At 45.1% G+C, this 18948-nt stretch overlaps 1 long non-coding RNA gene across 1 annotated transcript in view; it reads left to right on the top strand.

Moving 5' to 3' along the window:
- Positions 1–3763: 3763 nt before the first annotated feature.
- LOC112953247 overlaps positions 3764–18948 on the top strand; it is a 31946-nt gene continuing 16761 nt past the window's right edge. The window contains exons 1-2 of the long non-coding RNA XR_003250549.1: positions 3764–3857; positions 6147–6234. This is a non-coding gene — a long non-coding RNA (uncharacterized LOC112953247). The remainder of the gene's footprint in view (positions 3858–6146; positions 6235–18948) is intronic.

Here is an 18948-nt window from a genome sequence, read left to right as displayed (position 1 = left end):
TAGATCAATAACTGAAATGCTGGAACATCTACAGAAGGGAATAGGGGACAGGGGAGGATGCTGGGCTGGCTGCATCCGCAGGGTTCAGTGTGATGCCTTGCAGACCAACTGTCCAGGCCTCGCTCTCTGGAAATGGGACAGGTATCACGGTGCTCCACCTGCCCCAGGAAACCTACCTCCCAGGAAGGCTTCCTGGCTTTGGCACAGGGATGTGCTGGGTGCCCACAGACTCTGGCAGAGAGCTTCACTGCACAGTGCATGTGTATTTATAAGGGAGCTAACAGAGGCCACACAAGATGGCCTTGTAACAGAAGGGGAGAAACCCAGGACTATTGAAGAGCCTCAATATTGCCCCTGCCATCAAACAAGGAATATGACAGAATATGACTTTGACAACATGGCCTCTGTGACTTCTTCCAGGCCCCAAACCAGTATGTCTTCTACGCTGCTTCATCTTTACRATGTTATTTATAACACAGTTGTGAGTGAATGACATTATTATCCAACAGGTTATTGGTTACTATCTCTCCAATAGGTTCGGCATCATTTGGAGCATTCCCCCATAGCAACAAAATGATATGCAATAAGAAATCATTTTGAAATGTGGTCTGTTTATTCCCACCTCTTTGAGGTAATACAGAGATTTGGCCTTATCATTAATGATTTTTCACTGAGAGCTTTCAGAAGYGAATTTATTAGAATGGAGGGAGGTGCTGGGGAGATTTTAATATTTTATGATGCTTTCACTATCCTGTGCTTGGCAGAAGCCTCGCACTAGATTAGAGGTCCACCTTTGGGATGGTAACGTTCCCCTCTGTGCCATGCCAACCTCTATGGCAAACATAGTTCCTATCAGCAATAGAGTGGCAAGCACTGGCAAGCACCTACTTTCTTTCTAATCAAGGTATCAAGATTTCTGAAGTTTCCTCACTGGTAAGGTCAGCGTACCAAATGCAGCCCCAAGAAAAAGGTGTTTTGTCTACTAAGAATATGACTAGATCCTTTCTGCATTATTTCATTCATGCAGGAGAGGACATTTCCAACTGAGAGACATCTACCATATGGTGTGTCAGGTTAGTGCAAGCGCATTCCTATCAACTTTCTGGTGATGTTAGAATCAGAATGCAACTCACCCATATGGCCTCATGAATTCCTGTATTTATTTCAGTAGTTCTTGTCTAAGTCTGCATGGTCTTTGCATAGTGTTAGTAACATGGAAACAACCTGAACGGTATTTGATAATCAAACTGGGTACTCAACAAACTGTTCAAATCGGGGCTTTCAAGGATGAAATGGGCATAATTTAGCTTCATTCAGGACTGGATCCCTGAGCTTGACCTCAGTCAGGACGATACTCTTTGGGAATGCCTGTGGCAGTGTGTTTACAAAACCAATGCTAACTACAGGACTGTCTGAATCAAGGGAGTAGAGGGAAGAGTGTCTCACACCCACACTCTGCTGATGAAGAAAGATCACAGGCTCATCYTGCACTTCCAGAGCCTCTATATTTCTGAAATAGCATAGAACTACACAGTGGGTCCTACAGACCACGTATGTAGAGAAATCTGCAGAAGATTGAAATCAACTATGAAACAACATTTCTGAAAGAAAATTTGACCAAGTCAAGTTGCTTGCTATGAGTGTGGCCTACATGTGCAGACGCAGAGAACTAGCACAATCAAAAATAAATAAGAGCTTTCTCCCAGCGGCAGCTCCTCTTTTTCCTGCAAAAGTCATCATTAGTTTTCTCTAAAAGCCAACAACTCACTTGCTGTGGGTTTGCTGTGGAAGGCAGCAATTAGAGTTCATTTTTGTAAAAGACCTGAGAGTAACACCCATAAATAAGCTACTCTGAAATCTTTGGCCTTTTCTTCTCTCTTAGTGAAATCATAAGAATGTCACCTATTTAGCTAACAGGTCTCTCTTGTTTTCAGCTGAGCCCAAAAATGCTTCCTGTACATAAGCAGGGTTTAGAGCAGGGCAAATGACTTAGAAGTTTTCTTTTCATTTTTGGTAACCATTGGGGTTTTAATCAGCAGGGGAGTTGCTATTGATCTGCATTTAATATTGCTAACCCAGAGACCCTGGGAATTATTCACAAATGTGATGCTGTGGGAAGTGCCAAAACACACAAGTTGCATAGTAGTAGTATTTTTAATGCCTGCTTGGTGCCAAATTTTGGAGGGAGGTAGAAAGGGTACTCTCTTAGCTATCTGGGTGCCCACACTGTATGTAAACTTATTTCATCATGGATGAGATCTGCGTTTTTTTCTATGTAGTTTGCTGGCTTCTGGGAGTTACAGCTCCCAAAACCTTAAAACACCATGAATCCAATGACAAAGTCTGAAAAACTAGTCATAGAGCAAAGAAGAGAAGATCCCAACTTCTCCCTAACTGCTGCAGGTAGAGCTCTGATCAGCTTCTGTGCTTTGCTGAGGTGAAAAAATCACCCTTTGAGTTGTCGGTCCATGTCCCATGTCCTTATTTTATAACAGCAGGCACTCCTCACACACAGGAGAGCAGATGGTTTCATGTGAAACCACAGGAAACTTGATGGTTTCAGCTGCTTCTAAGCATAAAAGTGGGCGATGTTTTACAGCTAGTTGGGATTTCATGAGAACCACCGCGAGCAAAAAGAGCTTTTCAGCCCTCAGTCTGGTAGCGTAAAGTTATTCCAAACTTTCAGAGGCCGCTACAAAGAACCCTATATTAATGGTTAAAATGATATTGTCATAATTTCCACGTTTTTCTGTGCAGCTGCCTTATACTCCATGAGCCCTGAGGCYGGTCATCACCGACCCAGCTCACCCGCTAGCCCGGACTGCCTTTCGTGGAGGGGGATTGCCACCTTCTCCCACAGCAAGGTCAGCAGCACCAAACTGCAGGGCGAGCTTGGAGGGGGAGGGAGACCCGAGCAGTAACCGCAGCAGTTTCATATTTAGCAGCTGGTTAGACTGAAATTCTGAAATTGAAGTGGAGATTTAAAAAAAAAAAAAAAAAATTAACACACCAAATTCAATGTATGATATATATTTTATATATTAACTTTTTTTTCCTTTTTTTTTCCTGTCTTTTTTTTAGTTATTATTTTACACGTAGGGCAGGGGAGGGGAGGGCCGTGCGGGGGGCAGCGGGACGGGCGTTTTTGCCCCAAAGCTGCCGCGGCTCCGCCCCGGGGCGGCCCCGGCGCCTCCGCCGGGCGCCAAGGGGAGCGGGGCGCGCGGGCCCTTCCAGCCGGGACTAGGCGCGGTTTTAGCCCGGTTTGCGGAGGCCGACTCGGCGTCCCGAGGCGAGGATGCGGGTTTTGGGGGAGCAACCTGGAGCAAGGAGCCGGGGGCGAGCAGCGGTGCCCCCCGATGAGGTGCAACCCCCGCTCAGGTCTCGTGGGGAGTGGTTTCAAGGTGAGTCGCACGTTTGTGGGGAGCACCTTCCTGCTGGGCTTGGGGTGGTGGGCGAGCAGAGGCTTCCCGGTGCCCTTCAGGGGTAGGTGGGTGTCGGGGCTGGGTGTCTGCAGGTGCTACCTGCTGGTTTCAGCCTCATTCATAGGACTTGCAGAGTGAAGCTGCTCCTGCCTGATGTTAGGGTTAGCTGCTCTCAGCTGTGCTGCAGTTACGGGAGCAGCTCCCCTTGCAGCGTGTGGGACCCGGGTGTGCTCCCACCTGCAGGTGTGGGGCAGAGGGCCTGGCCGCCCTCATGAGCCCAGGCGAGGCCTGACCCGCTAAGTGCTCACACCTGGTGCCACCGACCTGCGCTTTCCACAGGGCCCTGCTTGCCGTAAATCCCGCTCGCTTCATCCTCTTTAGACRTGCACTGTGTTGGTGAAGTAAATTTTGTTCTTGGCTTTCCTTTAAGGACAGGTATGTTTGTAATGYTGTGGCTAGGCTGGTTGCTTTTGCACTGAGGGGGTTTCTTTCTTCCTGCATGGAGCTTGGGAGCTTCAGTTTGGAACTTGGGAACAGGAGCCAAGTCCTTTCAAGCCCCCTGAATTATTAGATGGGTGTTATTAGCCCAATATTAGATGGGTGTTGCTGAAATGGTCATTTGGCTTCTCAGAAGTCAGCCTATTGAGATTTGATGGCTTGTTGTTGTGAAGATTTAAAAAGAGGATTTTAGAAAGATTAAGGGCTTCYAAGGACCTCACCATGTGGGCAGCCTCCCTGCTACAGCCTGATGCAGCTGAAATCAGAGAAGATGATTGTGTCAACCTGAGGGCTGGCCTGGAGGAAGCGCTCAGGAGCATTCATTCCTCTGTGGGTCGATGGGATGGTACAACTATGAAGTCTTTGCAGCCACAAAACTTCCTAGGTATTTTCACTGGACTCAAGCTTTGATCCAGGTTGTTCAGTAGTTTCCATGATGCTCTTCTGGTAGTAGCACCACATAGGTTGTGGGTAGGTGGTTTTGTTTGTTTGTTTTTRTRTATCTTCTTTTAGTGAGGGAAGCAAGAAAATAAGTCCTTTTTGGTTTTGTATTCCAGCCTTAGAATTGCAGTCAAGGTCTCTCATTTCCATTAYGGGATCTCCCCCACTTCTCTTTTGTGTCCCACCACTAGAAGTTTCATCACTATTTTTCTTTTTTCTTTTTTTTTTTTTTCCTATTTCACTGTCAATGAAATCTGTGAAAGTCCATAAATCCATACATCCATAAATCTTGGTGGAGTGGGGTGAAGAAAAAAGAAGAAAAAAAATCATGTGTGGCCTCTCTTGCCAGTCTAGTTCCACCATAATATAAGTGACCAGGGTGAATAAAGGTATCCTCATGCCCATGAGGCTAAATCATTGGCCTCCAGCAAGCCAAGAACTGAAGTTTTTTTAGCCCTCTGTGGTAGGGAAGGGAAAGATTAAGAAACTTGTCCCTTCTGCAACAGCATGGTTCCAGTAGGATTGGCCTAGCAAGGGATTCTTAATGCCTGTAAGGTGGAAATGCCTGGTAGGTTTGTACACCAGGACTCCCTGCTGCCTCTGAGTCCAGTGATTTTGTTCTAYGTTGTGAAAATGAATGTATTTTTTGGATACAAAATATGTCATCCTTTTGTTACAACTAAAGTTATGTCAGGCCCCCGCTGTCTTCATGCAGAAATAACTATGCATCTTTTTAATTGCTCATAATTAACACTCTTGTTTTCAGCTTGTTCTTAAAAGCCTGAAGGGATTTTGAGGTGGTTACTTTGCTGTTCTGTTTGTTCCAGTGTTTTGCTTGAAAATGGGTACCTGGACTTGGGAATACCACCTTTACTGCATTAATATTCTGAACTGTATCTGTGAGGTGTTACTGAGAAGCTTAAAATGGATGAGTGGACAGCAGTTTTGGAGAGACCAGATTAGGGAATGAAGCCTGAGAGAGGATCTTGTTCCTCACTTGGGTTTATGATAGTGAGGGGGCTTCTCCTTTGGCTAAGGAAGGTACAGAAGGGACCTTGTGAGCATAGGGGGGTAGCTCAGCACAGGGAGAGGGCAAAAAAAGGACGAGAAGGATTTTYCATTTTGTATGATGAGATAAATGGCAGAAAGTGGGGCATATTCTGCAGGTGTTGAGGGTGGTTCTGGCTGAAGGAATGGGCTGGATGGCAGCGGCACCCGTTGTGGTCCCTGCGGATCCAGGTATGTTCCACCGTGTGGACATGGTGACTTAYGGGAGTTGGGTCATTCCCAGGCACGTTTTCTTCCAAGAGCTGGGGATGTCCACCCGAATAGTGGTGTCCTCTGGGTCTGGGGACTGCCACCAGCTCGTGCTTAGGCTGGAAGTACCAGTATCAAAGTGATAACTCTGAAGCAGAGAGATTGCAGGTACAGAGTTGGTGGAAACTTCTCTCTTGGAGGCAGAGGAGGTGAAAACTTCTGTATCTTTCCGAAAATCCTTCCACTCACAAGAAAGAAGGCTCTGGACAATTTTTGATCTGACTTTCAACAGTCTGCATTGAAGATGAGAAGAAACATAAAGATGACTGTGCACTAGTCTGGTTCTCTCTGTACAGATTTTGGGGTAGCCAAGCTCCTGCTCAGAAGGAAAAACTGCAGGGCTGGGATAGTCTAGCTGGTAGATAGGAACTGAAAGCAAAAATGAGAACTTTTGTTTTGGGAGGGGAAATGCTATACACAATCCTTTTATTATTATAATTTTGATTGTATTAATACTTGCTCCTGCAGAATCTGTGTGGTTGCCGTGGCCCTGAGCTTACTACTGATGAACTTGGAAGCAAAGAAAGGTGCTGTACAAAGAGTGGGGTGTTTAAAGGTGAGTGTTTAACCATATACTTCTATATTGAACATACATGTGCAGAATGCTGTCCCTGTGCTTCATAATGGGAATATACATTATCTCCCTCCTCTTTCAAGCTTGCAGGAGGCTCGCTTACAAGTGTTGCCATATCTGGTGGTTCCTGATGGTCAGGGCTGGTAAACACCGAGGTTCCTGGATGCAGAACCTCCTGTGCAAGGCCGGAGGGAAGCAGGTTTAGCAGYAAATCCCCCTGCGACTCATCTCTAGTCTAAGGCTGCCCTCTTCTGGAGCTGGATCAGAGATGTTTCTCAGGATACTCCTTCTTACGCCACCTTTTTCCTTGGACACAAGGGGTCTAATGGGCAAACAAGGCTAGGGAAATGATACAGCAACCTTGCAGAACAGCTACCTAAATGCAACAGAACTACAGGCTGCAGGTCAGACCTCACTGAACTGTTGAGGTGTTTTGACGTCTAACTGCCTCAACACCACCAGAAACCTGATTGACTCACCAAGCAGTGGYCTGAGTCTCCTAACCTATCAAAGATAATTTAAAATCCAATTCTATTCAAATACTTTAAATAACATATTTTTAGTAATCTGATGAAGGGGATCAGGGAGATCATATCTGGATGAAAATTATGGTTGTCAGGGTTCATGTTATTTAGGAAGGTGAAATGGTGGAAATTTGGGATCATCCCAGTTTGATCTGACTGCAGTGTCTGTCTGGACCAGATGATGATTTTAAAAAGCCCTTAACTATCATGTATTCCAAGCAGTAATCTTCAGCTCACTGAAGTGGCATCTGTTGTCTGTTTACAGTAATTTCAATGGAGAAAACGGTTGTTTTGTTTTTTTAAGGGGGTTTGTTTGTATGTTTGCTTCAGGAGAAGCAAGGAAATCAACTCTTTACAAAATCTTGCCAAGCTTTAAAATCGGCCCTGCTAAAAGAAGAGCATATTCTTAATTTCTGTACCTGACAGGATCAACTTTTCAAGAGTGAAGTAGGTGACCTCCTGTGTTCCTTCTGTACAGTGAATAATCCAGACAGTGGTTGAACCAGTGGTACCACGCTTGTGTTCTCTTTTTCATACTCTGTCAGTGTTGGAGAATGTTCTCAAGGTGGTGGGAGCATGTTCTTTTAGAAGCCCAGAGTGAGTGGATAGTAATTAAGGCYTCAATTCATAAGTAGCTAGCCTAATGGAAAGAGTTTTAGGAGCATCCTTTGCTAAGGCGATTTAGAGTAAGTCAAGATAAAATAAATCCTTCAAGGCTATTTTTCTGATGCTTTGCTTTAAGGCTATTTTTCTGACACTTTGCTACCATCTGAGTATGGTGTTCGATTTGGATCTAACCTAGATTATTGCTGCAAGGTTTAGACTGTGTGTTGATTTTGTATATAAGCTACGATTTCTGAAATCCTGCGGGAGATTGTGGTTCACTCGGCTCATCTCTACCAAAAATAGAAGTAACTAGCTAGTCAGTCATCAGTAACAGTGTTTTCTATTGTGCCTTACTGCATTTTAAAGATTAGAGGTTTGGAGCATTTTCTGGTGTTTTCAGATTCCGGTGTTGTGACCTCTAAGTAGAGGGATTTAAGCACATTTCAGGTGAGACACTGAGCTTGCTGAGGAGCAAGTGGAAGAGGACAAGGAGGCAGCAGCCTGGTGGAGGTGTCTTCCCAAAAAGCTGGGGGTTGCTTCAGGAGATGTGCGGAACGTTGGAATTTTTGTGTTATTCTCTTTCTTGCAGTATAAGGGCAATATCTAGAGGCTTTTAACTTTCTGAAGGATGGTGTCCTTGGGGCCATTTCTTATGGTGATGAAACATCAACTCTTCGAGGTGCTGATTCAGGCCCTCTCTGTCAGGTTTGTGCATAGTGCCTTGTCTCAGAGAGCGAGAGACATCCAATGCCTGTGTGAAGATCATTTTTATAACAAAGGAAAAACTGATGGGCAAAAAGGCAGGGTTCTTGTAGTGGGCTCCAACTAAAGATTGCACCTTGAGATAAAATGTTTACTTGCAGCCACTACCTTGCCATGGTGAGAGGGGCAAGTGGGTGGTAGAAATGTCTGACTCAATGGCTTCCRCTTCAACACAAGTGGTGAAGACTTTTGCAGGAGCTCAGCTTTTGCATTACTGAGGTCTTCTGAAACCTCATGACCTGTTTTGATGTCAGATTGAAGGTGGAGCTCCTCTAAAAATCCTAAGGCAACACCTTTAGAAATCAAGTTTCATGCATGATATAAAAATGTCCTGAAACGATCCATGAATCTGAACACAACTCATCTGTCAGCTTCTAATTAKAAGGAAGCTATCTGAGATTTTTTTTTTAATTTGATATATTTCCACTGTGTCAAATGTGATTGAATCCGTTAGCCGGTTTCAAAAAGTGGTAGCAGCAGATGGGATGGGCAGCCTCTAAAAATGTGTATTATTCAGAACACCCTTTTTTGTTTGTTTCTTTTGGCTCCTCCTCCAGAAAGGCTCTGAAGGCCAGCAGAGGTCAGGGGTACCCTCGCAGAGGCTCTTCCGCCTGTGGGAAGTGAGCGGAGAGCGCRAGGCCGCGCCAGGAGGAAGGGAGGCTGGACGGGGAGGCCGGAGGTGCCCGCAGAGGCCGAGGCTCCTCTCCGGCCGGCCTCTCCTCCGGGAGGTGGCAGTCGGCGCTAGCGGGAGCGCAGCTCCCCGGCCCAGCCCGGCTTTTCCGCGCGGTTCCTTCCGTCCCCGCGCGCTGCCTGTCCCTTTCCTGCCTCCCCTCCTCCCCTGTAACCTTTATCTCTCAAGCGGGAGCAGCCGCCTGTATATTGGACAAATATTTGCCTTGCACTGTAAATGCACGCGGGCTTTAAAGTGACCTTTGAGCTAAACCAGAGCAGATTCCCACACAGAAAGGAATTAGTTCTAGTTGCCTTTTTTTTTTTTCCTTAAAAGCTGTACAAACAGAAATTATTAGAATGCAGCCTATGAGCGCTTCATCGCCGCCTCTGCGGAGTCTGCAGGTTTTTAGGGTTTTTTTCCCCCCTGCCTAAATGTCATCGCAGCTGTGGCCGGTCCCTAAGTCCAGTGCCAAAGGCCGGCTTGGTTAAGCCAGGCTCCCCGACTCAGCCGCTGCTGGAGACCCGTGTCACCCTTCGGCCTYGCCGGAGGCTGCGGTTGTCTCCCTGCATCAGGCACAGCCGGACCAGCCCCATCCGTGGTAAGGGGACCAGGGCAGAGCCCCTACCCTGACGTCTCCATCCCTGCAGCCCCCCCTTGTCCTCGGACACATGATTTCCTCATCTGCCTCTGCTCCTCTCCCTGGAGAGCTCACAATGAATGTAAGGAAAGGAGTGGAAAATGCCTGGAGAAGCAGCTAATTCAGTCCTTCCATTCGGGACAAGAGGCCCAAGGTTACCTCTTGGGACCCTCTCAAAGGCATGAGCTGCCTCTTGCTTAAAAACAAATGGAAAACAGACTTTACAGAGTGGACGTTTTGCAGCCTGGCAATTGTATTTCAGCCCTTTTGAGACAGGGTGAAATTAGCCAGGGTGTTCTAGAAATGTAAATCCCCTGGGCCCCATCCCTTTTCTCCTGCTCAGGCGCTCTAAGGGAGCTTGGTGTTTACAGCACAACAATTTCCATGTCCGTCTGGGTGGAAAAAGAGGATCTTCATACAAACAGTAATTTAAACTAGCATCATTCTGTTAGAAGTTACATTTAGCTAAACAGAAGCCTTTTTTGGTGACTCAGCGCTTTTTCTCCTTTTTTTTTTTTTTTTTTCCTGAGAAATCAAGGAGAATATCTGAATTTTGCTTTTATCTCTACGGTTTTTTCAGTGAGTCTTTGGTTTTGCTGTTGTCTGCACTGAAGCTTCCTGGGATGGGATGGAAAATGTCTGAGGGTTGTTTCACRTCATAAAAGATAGAGCAGACTCGGAGAAGATTTAGAACAGAACGACTGTGATTTTTGGAGAGGGGAACCGGCTTCTATCCTGTAGTGGATTAGCTTGAGACTGCTTTGGGGGGAAAGATGCAATTGGGAAAAATCCCTCAGTACCACAAGTGAGGAGATGATGAATTGATTGTTTACTGCTTCTTACAGTATGAGACTCAGAGGGCATTACAATTCTTAAGCTTAGGTTGAAAGCAACAAACAGGGCTCTGTAGCAATGTCTAAGCTGCTGAGCAGAGGCTGGGGATGCTAGAAGTTCACATGGCTTCAGGAGCCCCAGATTTAAGGAGTCTCACAGTCGACACTGGGAGAATGATCTGGTAAAACCTCACCAGGTGCTTGCTCTGGTCCTACATTTTCCCTRAGCATCTGGGATGTGGCAGGCTAGCCTGCTGCAGATACAGATGTGACATCCAGTGTGGGTGTTGTGACCGTGCTGCTGTGATTTTTTTTTTTAATACTATAATTAAAGTTACAAATTTTCACATGAGTAAAAGCTGTTTTGAAAGTCAAAAAGTATGATTTTTGATTTTTTTAAGTAATCATGAATTCCTACTAGTTTCTCCTAAAAATGTATTTCAAATTAGTGATAGGAAATATTTCACATTTCACAACCAGTAGAATTTTCATCCCTCCTCCRCCTTTTTTTTCCAAATCCCCTCTTTACCATCTTCTTGGCTTGGCCTACTGTAATTCCTCACTATGAGCTGGATTCTGGGAGATGAGTGTCCCAACTCCCACAGAAAGTTTCCTGGAGGCATTTGGCAGGGGAACCTCCCTCCAGCTTTTTCTATTATCGAGCTTGAGGTTTGTCTCTTTTTGCTTTGTTTTGTTTAACTGATCACATTCTGGAGCATTTGTTTTGCTCGTGTCTTGAATAAACTAAAAAAGGAAGGAGAAAAACAGCTCTCCTGGTTCCTCCCTTGTGGACAGCAGTAAGTGCAATGTCTGTCCTGACCATGTGCTCACTGCAGAGTGTTATTTAAATGCAGACAAGCTGCCATTGGCATTAAAGTCATTCATGAAAGTGTTCCCATTACAATTTTAAAGGATCTCCTTTTCCTTCTTTCCCAGCTAAGTTCTTTATTTATATTTGTGAGTTGTGTTCTGGACCCAGTAGAGCACTGGAAACCTACTTGGCTAGATGCTTTTTAAGCTTTCCAGGCTGCTGGTGCAACCAGTAATCTTTGTCTTGAAGATTTTGTGCTTGAATTAATTGAGAATGTCCCTTCTTAAAAATAACGACGGCAAAAAATCTAGCCAAGCCACAACTTTTCAGGCATTAATAAAGTTATATAACATTTTACCCCTTCACGATGTTTATATAATATCCTAGGAAATAAATTTCCTAATAACATAAGGAATGAATATTAAATACACATTGCATTAAAATAGACCTGGAGTTTTAGTTTGCTTGGATCTCTGTTGCAAAGATGTTTAGATCAAAGCTTCTTTCTTTAATGACAAATAAATTGTATTAAATACAATTATATGCCTTTCATGAAGATTCAAAGACAGAGCTTGCCAGCCATGCAAATATTTTGGTGCATGCATTACAGGTTTCTTCTGGGCTAGGCAACTTCTAATTTAATTCAAGAAATGAGTGGGGGAGAATTGTATTTATAATAATAAAATAGCTGTTCCAGAAGAAAAGGGTAGGGGCCTATTTACTGACTTCAGCGGGCTTTAGATCAGAAGCAAAATTATCGCAGTTATCTCTAATGCCTCTCAAATTATTATAATAACCTCCCTTTTCTTCTCCTCAGTATCCACGGGGAAAATCTTGTAATCTCTGCTAATTCTGAGGCAACAGTTTCCCTGACTTTATCAGAGGCTTTCCAGAACTGCATTAATGAAACAATGAGACATGACAGCTTGGGTGTTATGGTCCAACAGCGATGTGCCTGGGAGGTTAATGGCACTTGGCTYGTGGTACCAGTCAGTGTGTGCAGCCAACTGCCCAGGTGTAGCCTGATTAATCTCTTCTGGCTTAATACAGGCTGCATGTGTGTAAGGCAGCCCACTTAGAGCTTGTGTTTGAGAGAATCGCAAGAAGAGGCAAATGAAAGTATATTTATAATTGTTACATATATGAATATGTAACAATTGTATGAATATTATATATATATATTTATCTTTTTTTTCCTGGTGGTGCGTGGGGGGAGTGTTTTGTTTAGCTCAGGAATACTAGCTCTGGAAGAGGAAGAAGCCCAGAGGCTTGACAGCAAACTGCATTTGTGCTTTCGGATGCAGTTCAGCCCCTCCTCCAAATCCTTCTATTGTGTTTAGGGAAAAAAATTAAACCACTTATTTATTCCTGCATTAGCAACAGCAGATAGGCCTGGGGATGTGAGATCTGCTGCTGGGGGTGAYGCAGAAGCTGCTCCTGTATGCAAATCCACCTGCAATGCTGATGTTGTGCGTTGCTTATCAATGCCGAGTGATGTCCTGGGCATCTTGTAGAAAAGGACCCAGAGGAGCAAATTCACATCTCCCTGTTCTTACCCTTCCTGGTGACTTTTCCCAGTAGGAAGATGGGCCTGGGGCTGCAGCACTCGCCAGGTCTCTGCCCCTCGGTGGCTGCGGTTGCCATCACATGAGGTCTTGCTCGACTAAGAATAGCTCCCAAGGTGACGTGTGGCCACTGGTCGCAGGCAAGGCGTTGTAACAGGGCTGTGCGTTTGGCTTGCTGTTTTTGCGCTATAGTTTTTCTTTTATTAGTGTTAAAAATGGAAGTATTTTCTTAGCAGCCGTGTAACTAAACACTGCGGTGGTGTCTGGTGGCAAAAATAGGCCCTTACATGGGAGGAGTAGTCACGAATTCATAGTGCAAAACAAATCCCTTAAGCTCATCCCAGAAGGGGATAAACACCTGATTTGGAGCAAAGAAAGCTGGAGTATGACACTTAACTACCACATTGTGCATCTTCCCTGCCTGTTGCTGCCTGCCGGAGCCTCGTTTCCCAGACGGAAGAGCCACAGCTCCAGGGATGTGGCTGCTGCCTCTTCTCCCGGGCTGGGAAGCACCGATGCCGGAGTGGTGTTATCCCGGTGGGCCTCAGGGGGCTGTGGAAGCTGCCGCTCTGTTCCTGTCCCCGGCGGGGAGCTGGTGCCGGGCCCGGGCGCTCGGCCGCTCCGCGCTGGCCTGGCCTTTCCTGTTTGCGCAGGCCCTGCGGCCGTGAGTGTGGTGGGATCTGGTGTCCGGCTCCCCTCGCCGCCGGGGCCTGAGGCCTCCCTAGGGTGAATAACGGGGGCAGCCCCATCCCTCGGCATCCACTGCCCACCAACAGCCAGCGCACCTRCTCTTTCCCATAGGAAATAGGTGCTTCTTTCTGCCTTGGTTACTGTTGCCCCCTTGCCTTGATCCAAGGTCCAGAGCTTTGCTAGGATCGCAGCCGCTGCATAACTGCCTCTGAGTGTGAAAGAACAGGTCAAGGGCAGGAGTTTGTTTTTAAGCTGAGAATGGCCTTGGGAAGGGGAGAGCTGAAGCAGTCATCTGTTGCATATGTATCCRTTGAGGAAAGGAGTTTATTCTGAAGTATCCTTGTGGTGTGGAGGAGTTCCTCCAATATCAATGGAAGYAGTAATAATTCAGAAAAGAGCACCTGAATTCATTCTTTACCTTCCTAAATGGATAGGGGAGACGTGAGTAAGCAGGGAGACGTGAGTGTGTAGTTAGCCAATTCCAAGCCACCCAATACTCTCAGCATCTGAGACATGAACACATCATGCTTGGAAAAATGATGCAGTGAAACCAAAGGCAAAGCAGCATAGCAGCTTTTCCATATTRGCATTTCTTCTCTCACTCTCTTATTTCTCTTAAAATTGTTATCCAAGCTCTAAGCACAAAACTATAACTAGCATGTGGAGCAGATACAGCAATCTCGAATCTAGAAATCAAGAAACAGCAATCTCGAATCTAGAAATCAAGAAATAAGTGCCAGGGCAACGTAACCACATATGGGCTCTCACTAGCAGATTACAAAGGTGATAATGATGCACTGAAGTAAATTATTGCGAGGGAAGATGAGATAGAAGATGTTTATGAAAGAAGGTTAACGCAATTTCAGCACAAAAGCTGAAGAGCTTTATTGGCTGCTGCTGCTGGTGTGACAAGCTCCCTGTTTGGTCCTTGTGGCAGGTAGGTTGCTTGTCCTGTGGGTTGGTAAGGAAAAGCAAYGGATTCTCTCCGCTGCTCCTCTATCATCTAGTAATCAAACTCTTCTACAAACTACCAGCCTTCTTAGCAGTCTGGGCAAGTGTCAGACCTGAAAACAAGTCTGCCTTCCCCTCTCCGTACGCAGAAATGGCATCTTTTTTTCWAACAAATTAGCTGAAAGAAAGGCATACAACACGACCCTCTCTTTCGTGCAGTGGTGGGTGGTGCTTGCRTGTTCAGCACAGAGCAGCCTTTTACGAAGCAAGGCTCGCTCTCAATTTGAGCAGGCTGTGGCTGTTCGGAGCTCATGCGAGAGCTCGCCGGGGAMATGCAAATGTGTATTAGTTTGCAGCATAATCTGATAGCATCTCGGGTCTTGTCCTCACTGAAAAATTGTACCGTCTTGCGAGCGGCACTGATAGAAGGCCCTTAAGTCTAGYGGTTCGCATGTCTTTGCACCAGTGGTCACAAACGAAAGCATTTTCTTAGTGTGAGAGTGACCATTAACAGGGAGAGTGCAGCACGATCACACTGTGGGTGTCTGTCAGTGCATCTAGAAAAGTCCAACGGAAGTCAATAGAGCTGGTATCTGCAGGAGGCTTCTCAGTGAGAGCCACCCTAAATGCAGTTGTCCRTCTACTCAAGAGGTCAGTGGTGGAAGGAAGCAGGCAGGAAACGCCTTGCCTGCCCTGTCCCCTTGGGCTCCCAGGCTGTCTGYTTTGGAGGATGGAGGGCATCCTCCAAAAAGGAGGATGTTCTCCAGGGGCAGGGAATTGGCTAGGTGAAATGCAGCCTGGCCTCTTCAGGGTACCTTCTGTCTTACTAGAGCTCCACGAAAGTCATAAATACACATAAGGATTGGGTCAAATGGGAAAGAACAAAAGTTAGGGTTGCAAAATTTGTAACGCTGAAGTGTAACCTAGAAGAAGAAAATAGCATAATGCTTTGTGAAGCACAGGGAGAGGGAGGAAGAGAGTGCTGAGATTATTTTCCAGGTACTAACATGCGTTAGATTTACTTTGTGAGGTGCCCTGCCCCAGGAGGGCTCAGCTTGCTCCCTACACCGGGATTAGATATATTGTTGTGAGCTTTTCAGGACAATATTACTGTGTTTACCCTTGAAAAACTTCTTGTTATCTATGATAAACTGGTTAAAGCAACAGCACTTCAAAGTGAAGATAAAATGTAGATAAAGATGTTTTTCCACCTATGACCCTCCATGTTGGATATTCACCATTTTGGTCAGGGGGTTTCAAATTTTCTTCTCTTCCTCTGATAAAATAATTTGTATAGTTCATTGAGGTTTCTTGTACAGAAAACTGATGCCTGGCACTTTTTTCTTTCTTTCTTTGTTTCTTTGTTTTTTTTTTTTTTTTTTCTTTTTTTCCCACGAGAACCTCTCACTTTGTGGTTGCTTGAGGAAGTTGACTTAAGCAGTTTAAGATGTAGTTGTGGCTTATTTAGAAAGAGGCACTGGCCGTTAACACTAAAATATATGCCTAAATATGCTAACAGGTGCAAGAGCTGTCTAATCACATGATGGTTACAGGAAACCTATTAACCAAAAAGTTTGGGTTAAAGATGGGTCATGCTGATAATTAAGTACAGAAAGTTAAATTTTTGGTAATTTTTTTCTTTTTTTCTTTTTTTCTCACTTTTTTCCTGCTAATGCCTCTGCCTACAGCTGGAAGTTGAATTTTTCTGTGTTCTAGATTTAGTATGAAAAGTTGTGACTCTGGTTAAAATCAGTGACAGTCATAGCTGTAGTAGGAACAGAAATAGAGGTGTGAGGTTAAGCAGATGTCAGCATYGCTCTGACCTCCTGCACTCTTTCAAGTCTTGGGTCACAGCTCCCAAATCCTTTCTACTGAGTGTCTGTAAAATAAAGGTCTTGAAAACGTATTGTAAAAAATAAAGCCGTGGTCCTGCCCCTTAGATTGTCTTTGTCTTTAGCATCCTTGTGTTTTTTTCGAACCCCTAGTCAGGACTTTTAGTGGACATAAATTACCTGGAAGTTGAATGTTTGAAATCTGCTCCCTAAAGGTGTTTAAGGGGTTATCCTGGATAGCTCRCGTGCAGTTTTTGGCCTTTCCAGGGCAGACGGCAGATTTCCCTGTCCACGGCAAAGCCAGAGCTTCTTGGAAGTCGGGTCCTCGGCACTGTGCGTGTGCAATGGGTCCGCTTGTGTGGCAGCAAACAGAGCTATGTGATACTGTCCTGCCAGGGCCAAGTGCTCTGTGACTCATCGGGTTCCCAGGCCAAAAGAGCCTGGTCTCAGGAGCTTCTGGGGCACATTCTGTTCTGTTTTCCATCAGAGACCTCGTGGCTCTCCCCTTGTGCCGCCTTTTTATTTCTCTCTCCTTACACTGAAACCTCAGATGCTCCCTTCTTGCCTTGTGCCTCTCTCAGCAGTTTACAGTGTTCAGGATTCTTTGAATATCAAGCTCCTGATGGCTGTACAACCCAGCAAATCTTGTAGGCAGCGAATAGGGGAAAAGCAGGAGACCCCCCAAAGACAGGTTTGTCCAGCACAGCATAGGAGACTCTGAAGGCAGCATCTGGTCCCATCTTCAGCGGGAGGGTGGAATTTGCACCACATGGGCAAAGGCAGAATACACAGAAGTCGTTACCTGGTGCAGCAAGTTGTTTGGGACCAGTAAAGCAACTTTATTCAAATGGAGATGGGTCGCAACCATTGAGGGGCGGCCCCTTCCGTTAGCTATCCCCATCCAGGAGAGCCAGCTCGGCCTTCCAAACCCTGCACGCTCTCCAGTGGCAGGAGGAGCTCTGCCTTTTTCTTTTGAGGCAGAGGAAAAAGAGGCAGTGGGATAGTGTCTGCAGAGAGGCCATCAAATGGCCTGGAGTGGAACAGGGAGTAACTTAGGCACCTTGTGAATGCTGTGCTGTAGTTTGAGGTGAGTGTCTGTCACCATTGGCATGCCAAGGACAGGGCAGGGCTTTCCTCTTCAGCAATTAATCTGACTGCAGACAAAGCCTCTGTGAGAACTGCTCTCTTAAATCTCAAGTGTAGAGGGTTTTCTTGTTATTGTTTTAGTAAGCAATTATTGTCATTCCTTTGACTCAACTATTCCATCCTTGCATTGTTTTAGTATTGAGTTGCATAAATTTGGTTTGCCTACCTGATTTCTTTAAGATTTCAGTATTTTTGTGTACCCTTTTCAATACAGCACTTATGTTATTTACATAAGGATGAAGAAATCCAAACTAGGTGTTTTCTGAGTATTTCCCGGCAACCAGAGTAACATGTTTGCTTGTCTGAGCTCTCCATACCCAATCTGCTGTCTTTGCTTGAAACTGAAGAAAAAAAAAACAAACCAAACCCACAAACACAAAAACACTCCCAAATACTCTGCCCACCCTTTATTTTATATATATTTGTCTTTACATTTTTTAGAATTATGTAGCTGTAGGGGGAACTGTAGAGAAGGGGCAGAAGGGTGGCTTCTTGCTGTAATACAGATTTGTCTGTTGTGTTCTCTAGTATCACAAATTTCTTACCACATTTGACTGGAGAATGTATTCTGGGAGATGTGGACTCTACACATCAGTAAAAGCACCAAGAAGTTCCATTTATGCCCACGATAGCAATTTTTTTTGGTTGCACATAGTGTGTATATACATGTGCTTGTAACTAAATAATAAATATATTTTTTAAATGTATTTAAATATATATATTTAGTCAGCGGAAAGCAAGGGTGAAAACAGAGATATCAGAAGATTCTGGTAAGGTCCCTGGGCTGGAAATGGGGCAGAGCCAAGTAAATGAGATGTAGAAAAAGGTATTTGCATTGCAAAAGTGCGCACAGCTCTTTGCTACTCAGCACAATATTGAATAAGCCCCAACAGATGTAGCAATATGAAGTGTGTTCCCCAGAGAGGAGGAAGTGCCTTCCTTAATTTGTGGTAAATCTCAGAGGGAACTAGAAGATTGCATTTGTTAGTACTTCAACTGGCCTTATTTCAGCTTTAGGAACAATTTCCTTCACAAGAGAATTTGGATGTGGCCTAGACGTTACAGTTGTTCATCTTAATGTAGACTCATGCCATTCCTTGCATAAATGAGGAGACGTCCAGCCTTCTCCAGTGTTGTATCAATGTTATCTTGCTATCTCAGCCTTTTCTCCGGGCTAAATGTCAGATTTGTCCCCACTGTTTACGTCTGGCTTGTGCCTTCAGTGCAGCGTGGAGCAAGTGGGTTGACTCTTCTCCTGGGAAACGCCAGCTTTAAGTGGAGGAAGATTGTCACAGTCCTAAACTTTGCCTGAAGAGGCACCCTGCTTTATTCACTATGAAAGATGTGCGTAGGATCRTGTCTGAGTGTTGGGAATCTCTTCTGGAACTATTTTGGGTGTATGGGTAGCATGGCCTGTACTGTATCCTAGAGGAGACCAAAATATGTGTTAACAACTAGAGGGCAATTTTGAAGTTGGCCATATCAGAAAACAGGAATATGTAAAAATTGCACAGATGGCAAGGCAGATGTACCAAAAAGGTCCATTAATAATACAGCAATTCAAGAGAATGTATKTCTCAATCACAGAGGCCTTTAGTTCGTAAATATGCGTCTATCTTTGGAGGATTTCCAGAAAGTCAATGCAGAACCATTGCTGCTAAGCCAG

This window comes from Nothoprocta perdicaria, unplaced genomic scaffold (genome assembly GCF_003342845.1).
Source record: "Nothoprocta perdicaria isolate Ctin4 unplaced genomic scaffold, notPer1 scaffold_43, whole genome shotgun sequence".
In the NCBI taxonomy this organism is placed as follows: Eukaryota; Metazoa; Chordata; class Aves; order Tinamiformes; family Tinamidae; genus Nothoprocta; species Nothoprocta perdicaria.
This window is presented reverse-complemented; position numbering and strand designations above follow the sequence as displayed.